The sequence below is a fragment of the Triticum urartu genome, chromosome 6A, assembly GCF_056163025.1.
Source record: "Triticum urartu cultivar PI428250 chromosome 6A, HENAU_Tu73, whole genome shotgun sequence".
Classification (NCBI taxonomy): Eukaryota; Viridiplantae; Streptophyta; class Magnoliopsida; order Poales; family Poaceae; genus Triticum; species Triticum urartu.
The window spans coordinates 19,060,482-19,072,248 of record NC_141878.1 but is presented as its reverse complement, the minus strand read 5'-3'; the positions used below and the strand labels follow the sequence as shown (position 1 = coordinate 19,072,248).

The 11,767-nt window shown below is 43.0% G+C and overlaps 1 pseudogene; it reads left to right on the top strand.

Moving 5' to 3' along the window:
* The first annotated feature begins 3,606 nt into the window (after positions 1 to 3,606).
* On the top strand, positions 3,607 to 4,255 carry LOC147963316 (uncharacterized; annotated as a pseudogene).
* Positions 4,256 to 11,767: the final 7,512 nt, after the last annotated feature.

Below are 11,767 nucleotides of genomic sequence, written 5' to 3'. Positions count from 1 at the left end.
GGGCTTTTGCGTGCTAAAGTCCGCAAAGTGGTCCAAGGGGACGCGAATACTCAATTCTTCCATTTGATAGCTAATGGAAAGCACAGAAAAGAAGCGTATCTTTCAGCTTGAGCAAGACGAGGGCACTATTTTAGGTCAGGATAACCTAAAAACATATATTACCGACTATTATAAGCAATTATTTGGTTCTCCGGAGGATAATTGTGTGTCCCTCGATGAGTCCAGGACTGAGGATGTGCCCCAGCTATCGGCTGCCGATAATGATATTCTGGTTGCCCCGTTCTCGGAGAAGGAGGTGTTTGATGCTATTGCACAGATGAAAAACAATAAGGCTCCCGGACCGGATGGATTCCCGGCAGAGTTCTATAAAAAGTGCTGGCACATTATTAAGGGGGATTTACTACCTATGTTCCATGACCTGTTCTCTGGACAGCTTCAATTATTTCACTTGAATTTTGGGACTATCACATAAAGGCCTAAGACACATAGGTCATTACTTCCACACACATAAAGTCCTAAGACAAGGAGATCCGATGTCCCCTATCCTGTTTAACATTGTGGTGGATATGTTAGCAATTTTGATAGGAAGGGCTAAGGAAAATGGTCAAGTAGGTGGATTGGTACCTCATCTTATTGATGGAGGTGTATCCATCCTTCAGTACGCTGATAATACAATCATCTTTATGGAGCATGACTTGGCCAAGGCGAGAAATATGAAGCTTGTGTTATGCCTATTTGAACAATTGACCGGGTTAAAGATTAACTTTCATAAGAGCGAGCTGTTCTGTTTTGGTAGGGCCAAAGACGAACAGGATGCTTATAGGCAATTGTTTGGGTGTGAGTTGGGAGAGTTACCCTTCTCTTACCTGGGGATTCCAATCCACCATCGTAGGCTGACAAACAGAGAGTGGAAGTGCATCGAGGACCGATTTGAGAAGAAAATGAGTTGCTGGAAGGGTAAGCTCATGTCATACGGAGGCCGATTAATCCTGATTAATTCGGTGCTCACGAGTATGCCAATGTTTCTCCTATCGTTCTTTGAGGTCCCAGTTGGTGTTAGTAAGAGACTGGACTTCTATCGATCGCGTTTCTTTTGGCAGGGTGATGAGCCTAAAAGAAAATATCGGCTTGCCAAATGGGATATCATCTGTAGACCGAAAGACGAAGGGGGTCTAGGTATTGAGAATCTAGAAGTTAAGAATAAATGCCTTCTTAGCAAGTGGCTGTGGAAGCTCTCATCAGAGAATGATGCTATGTGGACTCAAATCCTTCGCAGCAAATACCTCCAGACAAAAACTTTGTCCCAGGTTACAGTCAGGCCGACCGATTCACCTTTCTGGAAAGGCCTGATGAAAGTCAAATAGTCCTTGTTTAATAGGACGAAGTTTGTTATTGAAAACGGCACGAGTACACGTTTCTGGGAGGATACTTGGCTCGGCGAGACACCCTTGGCCATCCAATATCCGTCTTTGTACCGCATTGTTCAACGACGTGAGGTGTTCGTCGCATCGGTCTTTCAATCTACCCCCCCTTAATATTCAGTTCCGACGAACGCTAGCGGGCAATCGTTGGGAAGAATGGCTCCGTCTAGTTAGGAGACTAATGGAGGTCCAGCTTTCACAACAACCCGATGAATTATGCTGGAAATTGACTAAGTCTGGAGTATTCACGGTTAAATCAATGTATATTGATGTTATTAATTCGAACTCCATTCCTACGTCCAAGCATCTTTGGGATGTCAAAGTTCCTTTGAAAATATAAGTGTTTATGTGATTTGTCCATAAACAAGTTATTTTAACTAAGGACAACTTGATAAAGCGTAATTGGATAGGACCTACTAGGTGTAGTTTCTGCGATCGGGATGAGACTATCAAACACCTCTTTTTTTATTGCCCGTTGACCAAGGTACTTTGGCAGACAGTCCACATTGCTTTTAATATCAATCCACCGAATTCTGTTAATGCGTTATTTGGGACATGGCTTAATGGGATTGAGCCTGACTTAGCGAGACATATTCGGGTTGGAGTTTGTGCTTTGCTGTGGACTATCTGGACTTGCAGAAATGATTTGGTTTTTAACAGAATATCATGTATACATTTTTTGCAGGTCATATTCTGAACTACGGCTCTGATCCGTCCGTGGTCGCTACTCACCCAGACGGAGGCCAGGGAGCATTTGGTTACTGGGTCTTTTCGCTGGGAGATGGTAGCTCGGGATATCTTCAACCGGTTTGGATGGCGGTCATGTAATAGGATAGGCAATTAGTTTCCCTATCTAGTTTTAGCCAGCCAGTTGTGGCGTCTTTTCTTGGCTAGTTGGTGTTTCTAGCCCTTATTGGCTCTGTGTGAGCTTTCTGTTCTTTTTTATTACTTTTGGAGACCTTTGAAACCATATTGGCACTATTTTATTTGGTTAATAAGATGGCCGTATGCATCTATCTGATGCAGAGGCCGGGAATCCCCCCTTTCAAAAAAAACAATTCTGGGAACACATGTGACTACGAGAGATTATCCCATTAAGGTGCATCGGAACCCCATTGTAGTACTGGTTAATGGAATTATCTCATTATAATAATTATCATAAGAGCTTTACATACACACACAAAAGACGGCTGATTCCTTAGACTTTCCATCGAAACACATAAATTAAAACTTTGCACCAGTGGTTGAGTTGGTTAGGTGGACAGTGGTATCCCCAACCCACTAGGGTTCCAATCCTGGTGCTCGCATTATTCTTGGATTTATTTCAGGATTTCTGGCGATGCGCTTTCAGTGGGAGGAGACGTTCCCGTTGACGACGAGGCGCCTACGGTGACTTCGTAAATCTCAAGATGATATGCCGGCTCAGTCTCTCGAAGGTGCTCATAGGGGTAGGGTGTGCGTGTGTGCGTTCATAGGGATGAGTGTATGCGCGTGTATATGAGCGCTTGTGTTTGTACTGATGCTCAAAAAAAAAACTTTGCACGTGCTATGCACGTACCAGCTTACTAGTATATGTATGTGAAGGTAAATTAGTTAATCAGCTACCAGCAAAAAGAATAGTTTACTTAATCAGCAATATAAATAATAGGGAATAGTATGAATGATATACATCGGACCAATTGCATTGGCGTCCGTGAGTAGGCGCTCAGTAACGATGCGATGTGAACGTCAGGCGGGAGGCACTCAGAGATAATACTCCCAGCGCCTGGAAAGTGGATAACGGACGTACTCGCGCTGTCAATTGCGGCATGGCGACGTGCGTGTGAGTCCTGCGTGGCCGCGTCCAGCTACTCCAGCTGCCGGCGGCCTGCGACTTGTGATCTGAAGGTTGGGTGTGGGAATAGAGAATAGGGTAGTGGATGACTGGATTAGGGATGTAATCTCACGTCTCAAGATTTACCCCACGATTGCGAGCCTACATCAATGTGGGGCTAATTTTGTTTGCTTAGCTAATTTCGTTTCGGGAGAAAAAAGTAGTAAATTACTGATTGCCTACTTGCCTACTTGATTGCTGGATTAGTAAATTACTGATTGCCTACTTGCCTTTTTCTTTCGCGTACTTGCCTACGCTGCTACCTCTCTCCTTTATTCCTTTATTTGCGCTAATTTCGTTTACGGGGATGATATGGCTTATGGGCCACCTGTGTACCGCATGGTGCCGCTGAAGTTGTTATCGAACATGGCGATGTATTGGAGATTCCTAAGTGATGTGACCGTGGCTGGCAGCTTACCTTCCAGATGGTTGGTGATGACATTCAAGACTTGCAATGCCATCATGTGCCGATCTCTCATGGGATTGCGAAGGTGAGTCGGTTAAGGAAGAGCAGAGCACTACGCCCCTGAGCTGCCTGAGTTCCACCAAAACGAGCTGGGTATTGGCCCCGTCAGCCAGTTCACAGACAAGTCTAACTGATTCAGGTTTACCAACTCACCAAGCTCTACTGGGATAGAGCCAGTGAGATTGTTGCTGTAGAGATACAAGACTTGTAGATAGGTTGCCTTGCCGAGCTCCGGTGGAATCCTCCAAGTAAATGAGTTTCCCTGTGCTTGGAATGATATGAGCTTCAGACGGCTCGTGAACAACGATGATGGAATTTGGCCAGTGAGTTTGTTTGTCGAAATGCCAAACTCTTGCATTTTGCGAATCCCAGCCAAAGTTTGGTGGCAGGACACCGCTGAGTTGGTTCATGAACAGCCAGGGTTGGCCTAGGCCATGGCAAAAGGTGCAGTGGCTTAGGGGTCCAACTTAAATAAGGGCCCAATGGATCTACATACTTCAATAAATTACAAAACAATTGATTGCAGAACATAAAATAAACATTGTTATGGGGTGGACAGGGGGCAAATCCCTCCCCCCCCCCCCCCCCCCTCACACACACACGCTTCAACACGTTGTACTTATTCAATAGTTATTTATAGTTAAATACATATATCTCATAATTATTATTTGCATCATATAATCACACATAGATGGTGTATTGAGACTTCATTTGCTAACTATTTATGTTTATGCCTTTATAGTTTTCATGATATACAATTTATATTGTTGAATGTATATATGTTACGCTGTTAAGGTTCATTGTGCCTCAATCACACTAGGGCGTTCATAATGCTAGGACGGAGGTAGTAAGAAGATATCGTGAGAATTCAAATCACATTGGGCCCTGTGGATAGATCGACGAAATTGAGATTGCCAAGGTTACCCAGTTGTGATGGAATAGTGGAAACCAGCTGAGTCCTCTTAAGGTCATGGCGTGGGCATCAGCGAGAACTCGCGATAGTCCTTCAGATTGGTGAGGATGTTGGAGCTCAGGTCGAAATGGACAATCCTTGGAAGCCTGCTGAGCTAGTATGGGATGTCGCCGATGAAGTTCATCGAGCCACGATGGGATGGAGCCATTGAAGACGTTGCTGCTGAGGTTAGAAGCAAGATCGTGTTAATTATGTGGCAGGCGTGGAACCTGAGAAACAACGTTGTAGTAGATGGTGATGGGCAAGACATAGTCTCAGGAACATTGCAGTACCTTATTAGAGCATGGTTAATAATAGAGCCGATTGATAGTTGTAAACTATTGCCATGTCATCTATAACCAATGTAAGACTAGTCACAATAGAAGTAACTTAACTAGTAACATCACACATTTCAATACAAGATTGCTTATGTGGCAGCTAATTAATGAGGAGAGAGGGGTTTGTGGTAACTTAGCTAGTTACTATAACATCACACATTTCAAGGCATAATGAGTCTATAGCCTAATAAATGCACTCTTTCATCATACCACTCATATGTTACTACCCACTATGGAGGTAGTAACATAGACTAGTAATATCGGCAAGTTACTACTCTATGTTACTCCCCACTGTGAGCAGTCTAATAATTAACATGTATAGTAGTGGGCTACAAAGTACTACTTTTTTACGATATGGTTCACCATACACTCCCATATCACTTCTTGGAGCCCGTGCTATAGCCAGCTGTAAATCAACAGCCCGCTTCTCTTCTCTCTACTCTTCTCTTTCAACCAACTCAGCAAAAATATAATATTAAAGTCTTACAACCTGCCTACGTCATCTTTAATTATACTTGCTCTTAGGCTGCATGCTGAGCTGCTGGCTGCTGCATGGGATCCTATGGAGGATTCGGACAAAGGTAATCTATCACTGTCCCCAGTCAGTCTGACAGTGGCATCTCCTCCGATGCCCAATCATTGGGCTGCTCCCCCGTTAGGAAAGGCCAAATTAAATACCGATGAGGCGTTTCTAGGGGAAACAAGTGACACCTGGGGAGGCGCTATGGCTAGGGGCCACATGGGCCGTGTTTTGGTGTCCATTGGATGGCGCTTGGCCCGATACAGATCAGTGGAAGAATCGGAAGGTGTGAGCGCAACTAGTTAACGAGCGCTCCTTCAGAAGCCTCGCAACGAGCATCGCCATTTGGCGCGCTCTCAGCCATTCGCCACGTGTCGCGCTCTGGACGCTCCCGCCGAATTTTTTATTTTATTTTTCCGCACGCGTTTTCGGCTTTTTAAACGGTTTTTTTCCTAATTTTTTCAATGTTTTGGTCTTCCCCCGGTCTTCTTTAGCTTTTCGATCAAAAAAAATTTTGAGGCACGGTTGTGCTTTAGCGAGAGTCATGGCCGTGCCTTTCGGAAACGGAAAAAAAATGTGTTTTCAATTTTTTTTTGCGAGAGTCACAGCCATGCCTCTCGGAAAGGGAAAAACAAAATGCATTTTTTGTTTTTTTTTCTTTCACGAGAGTCACGGTTTTGCTTCTGCGAGAGGCACGGTTGTGCTTTCGCGAGTCACGGCCGTTCTTCTCGGAAAGCGAAAAAATACGTGTTTTGTATTCTTTTTTCTTTCACGAGAGTCACGGTTTTGCTTTCGCGAGAGACACGGTTGTGCTTTCGCGAGAGTCATGGTCGTGCCTCTCGAAAACGAAAAAAAACGAATTTTTTTATTCCACGAGAGTCACGGTTTTGCTCCAACGTGAGACACGGTTGTGTTCGCGACAGGCACGGGCGTGCCTCTTTCGGAAAGGGAAAAAAACCGTGCTTCCGGTTCCTTTTTTTTTGGCCGGGTTTTTTCGTGAAAAAAAAGTTCGTCAAAACCTATCAACATGGGATCTAGTTTTGAAGATCTCGACGTGAGGAATCCAATGGTGAAAACGGTTTGAGATTTGGATGCACGGTTTAAGAGATAAAACGTTTTGAATAAACGGATCTAGAAAAAAGAGAAAACTCATAGATTGCGACAAGTGACGCGCTGCAATATCACCTGTCCTTTGAAAAGCTTTGCAAATTCTGTCAGCCCAGGAGAGTTGCAGCACCTTCCCGAAATCACTAATTAAGAAGTACTTATTACAAGGAATACTTTACTTTCCCAGGTTGCGACAAGTAGCCCACTGTCGCGACAAGTGATATTTTTTAGCAAATGATGAAGTGTTCTTTGCAATAAGTACTTCTTAATTAGTGATTTCAGGAAGGTGCTGCAACTCTCCTGAGCAGACAGAATTTGCAAAGCTTTTCAATGGACAGGTGATATTGCAGAGTGTTGGCTGTGAATTGCAGGCCGGCATGATCAGTAGATCAGATTGCCACACAACCCTAGCAGACGTGAGGAATCAGCTTTCTACTTTCTCTTGCTCGGAAATCAGCTTTCTACTTTCTCTTGCTCGGAAATCAGCTTTCTACTTTCTCCTGCCCATGAGCTCGCCGCCATTGCGAGAAGATCCGGCGATTTCGGAATGATTGCTGACGTCCCAGCTGACGCGAAAGCGAAACACGAGAGATGAGAGTGTCTCCACCATGGACTAAGTATATCCATGGTCCTCATAAGAAAAGAAAGAAAAGGACCTTGAATTGGATGAAGCCCTATGGGCCTTTTATGAGCGTTGGTGCAAGGCTCATAACAAGGAAAATGACCATGCCGAGATGGCTCACCGGTTCAAATTATTCAGACGTTGGGCAAAGTTGCTGCACCAATGGAACACCTGCCTTCCTCCAGATCCAGAGGAAGCAGCCATTTGCATTGAGAAAAGAGAAGACGTCTAATTACTGGACCTGTCTACCTGGCGCCCGAGCGCCCGTTCGGGCCAGCGAGCGCCCTCCCCGAAAGGAAAGTCGTACCGCGCGCCGTGTCAGGACAGCCCAGAAAAGGAAAAACCTTCCACGCGCCAGCTCCCACTTGCATTTATTAGGGGATCAAAAACTTTAAAATTTTGTAACTTTTAATTAGAATGTCAAAATTCAAATGCGTTTTCACCGGTGGGTTTCTCGCGACGAGTTCTTCGAAACTAGATCCTGTATGAGTAGGTTTCGACGAACTTTTTTTAGCAACTCTGTGTGCTACAGAGTCAACTTTAGTGCTATACAAAAGCAACTCCTTTTTCCCAGTATGACTACCTATCAATGAAGGACCTTATAAATCGGTTACCATGACTATCAATTGAGTAGTTTCACCTCTAAATTGCCTAACATAAAGATGGATCACCAAAACGCCCCAAATATCAGGATCGGCCTCTCTACACTTTTAGCCATCCAACGAGTCCAACTACTATCAGACATGTAAAAAAGGTTTGCTTCCCCATATGAGTTCCTTGCAGTAAAAAATAGCATGCATCCTCTATGCAAAAGTAAAAAATCATGCATCGATTTTGCTATGATTTCAGACAACTCTCGTAAAATTTGAAGCAACTAGTGTCATGCATTAAGAGAGGGGTTGCTGCCCCATAAGCTCCTTGCAGTAATATCAGGCAACCCTTGTGCAAAAAAATAATCACAAAAACAACAAGTAGAGAAAACATATATAGGTGGCACTAATGTATATATATTATTTAACATAGGCAACTGTAGTGTGATTCATGGGAACTATTTAAAAAACAAAAATGTGTTCCAGGCATTTTTATGCGTTTGTTGATGTGAATTGAGCTGATTCATATATTTATTCCGATGCAACTTAATCTACTAATACAATATTTTTTTAGAATTACTTCCTATCCACCTCTCCTCGCCCGTTCCGGTTGCCTTCCTTCTTCATATTCATCGTTTCATCAAAAACAAATCTAAAAAAACCATGGGTACCTCCTGTTGATCCACCATTTCGCCCTGTGAAGCATCAGGTTGAGCGGCCCTTTTACTTGTAACTCAATATAAAAAACACCAAAATGCAAAACTGTTCTAGGAAAAAAACAAGCAACTTCCCTAACAAAACCAAGCAGTTGTCCTAGCAAAACCAAGCAACTCCCCTAGCATCTATTTTAGGCAGAGAAAAAAAATGTATGAGCAACTTGAATAGCCCTTTATGAAAAAAATGTCCTAGCAAAACCAAGCAACTCCCCTCTCATCCACCTTCTCGTATGTTATAGCAGAAGATCAAAACAACTCAATTACAAAGAACGCAAAAAGCGAGAAACTGTTGTAGCAGAAACAAGCAGATGTCCCTGGCACTACTACTTAGATTGTTAATTTTAGGCAGAAAAAAAACATATGAGTAAGTTGAATAACCTTTGTGGACAACTATCTCACCCCCCCCCCCCCCCCCCGCCCGCCCCCCATGTAACTTCTCATCTATTCTAACTCAACTACAAAAAGGTTACAAAATACAAAAAATATTCTAGCAAGAAAAACAAGCAACTACCCTAGCAAAACCAAGCAATTTTCCTAGACAAATCAAGCAACTCCCCTAGCATCTACTTTAGGGTGGAGGGTGGGGGCGGTGGTGTGCTTCGCACTGAGCGCGTCGACGGGAGGAGGATCGGGGCGATAGCCGTGTAGCTGGGAGGAGGAGGATCATGGTTTTAGTTACGTCCCCATGACCAACTCCACCCTCCTCCACCTGTATGATTATTCGCCAAGTATTTACGATCATACCAAAGGGATCCCACCCCGAGGAGATAAATTCTTGACACATCTCTATGACACAAACTTGAAAGGTATCTAAAACCTTTGCATATTAGCCAAATTATGGTCTTGGTAATGTTACTGTTCATGAGGATTGGACAACTGGATACATGGTTTTAGACGAGTGTATGGTTGATTGTGGGCAACTGGATACATAGTTTTGGACAACTGTACGGTTGATTGTGGGCAACTGTGGGAAATTCTTAACTAACACATGCAACTAGGAATAGTAGGAAATTCTTAACTAACACATGCAACCAGGAATAGCAGGGCCAAAAAGAACATTTGTCTGAACCAACCTATCCAATCAAGAAGAGCTTATTCCATCAAGGAATCTTAAAAAGTTCCTTTCCAATTTCAATAAGGCTTGGTGTACATTGACTGTTGTCATGTACAACTTATCTCTGAATTTAGTCCATCACCCATCTAACAAAAAAACACCTATCTGTTAGCTTGACTGAGAAGAGAGGCTAAAGAAAACTACACTTGTACATGGATTTCCCATGATTGAGTTTGAGCAACTCTTTGCAGATGTGCAACAACTACTAAATACCATGGGTTGCAAAATGTGCACACATTCTAGCAAACAACCCCACATCGAGAGTAGAAGCTTGTGTGTTAGCCATATTGGTTCTAGCTATATTTCCTGAAAATTGAGTGTGCACTACCGAACTAAGCTACTACTCTTGCTAATATCAATGTGTATCCCATCTTTCTGATCCTAAAACTATCATGGTCAGTTTACTCATATTCTGCACCCTTCAGTCAAAACAACCATGCAAATCAATCATCGCATCAGTTCTAGGCCATCAGGAACTACTTCATAGATGTATCTTCTCAGTCTGTATGCATATTCAAATCTGAGATGATAATCTAAAAAACTTACAAGCAAATAATCCAAGCAACTCGAAACAGAAAAGTGTGAAATTGTTCTAGCAAAACAGGTAACTATCCCTAGCATTACTACTTAGATTACCTTCGCTACGGGTGGGCACAGTGAAGGAAAAAACAACGGTAGGACACCCGTGCAGAAAATCTTAAACTATTACAAATTGTATGTATCATACCATCAAATTCCAAAGATGAACTATATCCACTAACTTACTGCAAAAAATAAAGATTAATCATTTTGTATATGCAGCTAAAATGTCTCCCCAAATCAAGATTGTATTGATTCCGTGCAATGCCACATCTATTGAGTGGCCAGCCTGTTTGATTCGTTCTCAAAATGTATTGGGGAAACATGATTAGAATGGTACTAGAAGTGTATTGCACGCTTTGCCGCGCCGTTTGGTCAAAATGCTTGTGAGGTGGGGTGTATTAGATTATTTGATTTGTTTGGTTTACGTAATATTTGGGCTCTCGTTCTTTCAATGTCAAACTCAGTGTCAAACACTCAGACACGGAGCTTAGTGTTGTGCTGCAGCTGAGCAATTGCAGGGTCTTTACCAAACCTCCACTAAAGTTCCCAGAAAACACACACACACACACACGCACACGCACACGCACACGCACACGCACACGCACGCGTGTGCGCGCACACACACACACACACGCATGCACGCACGCGCGCACACACACACACACAAACACACAACACACACACACACACACACACACACACACACACACACACGCCCACACACACACCGAAGTTCCCTGAAAACACACACACACAAAAAAAAGTAGACAAAATTTTACATGCATAACAGAAACATGACATACATAAAGAACTTGTATAGAGGAAGATTTCCAGAACGGTTCTTCCACAAACTTAGCTGCCCAAGGAAGTGGCACATAGTACACTAAAAAAATATATTAAGAGGCACATACGTAAATGTCTATGGGCACAATCCTTGATAACATAACCAGACCAGGCGCCATGGGTGACGTCTTGGAGCCTAATCAGTTGTGGAGCAAGCAATACATGATCTAAATGCTTTATACCATCCCGCTTAATAAACCACAAAGAGCGCACTTGATTGACTTCACTTTTGTCGTGCTTCATTGCTGCCTAGCTAGCAAAAGCTGAAGAACAAATTAGGCCATAGAACATGTTCATCTAGTTTTGCATTTAACTATGAAAGGCTGTATCTAAGCACGGTTCAGATTCGCTGACTTAATGTGAGGTGGCTTGGTATCACTGACATGTGGGCCAGTTGATTTGTGGCACTGCACGTCAGTGACCCTAAGTCACCCGATGTTAAGTGAGCCAATCCCGGCCCATATCAACAGGGTCTAGAATAAGGACCATGTATTTTTATACCATATATAGTATTTTGAAATATTTCTAATAAAAAGTGGAGTCAACCAAAAGAGAATGTTTTTGCTAAAGACTAACAAATTTATATGACTTTGGAATAATGAAGGCAATATAAGAGATTAATC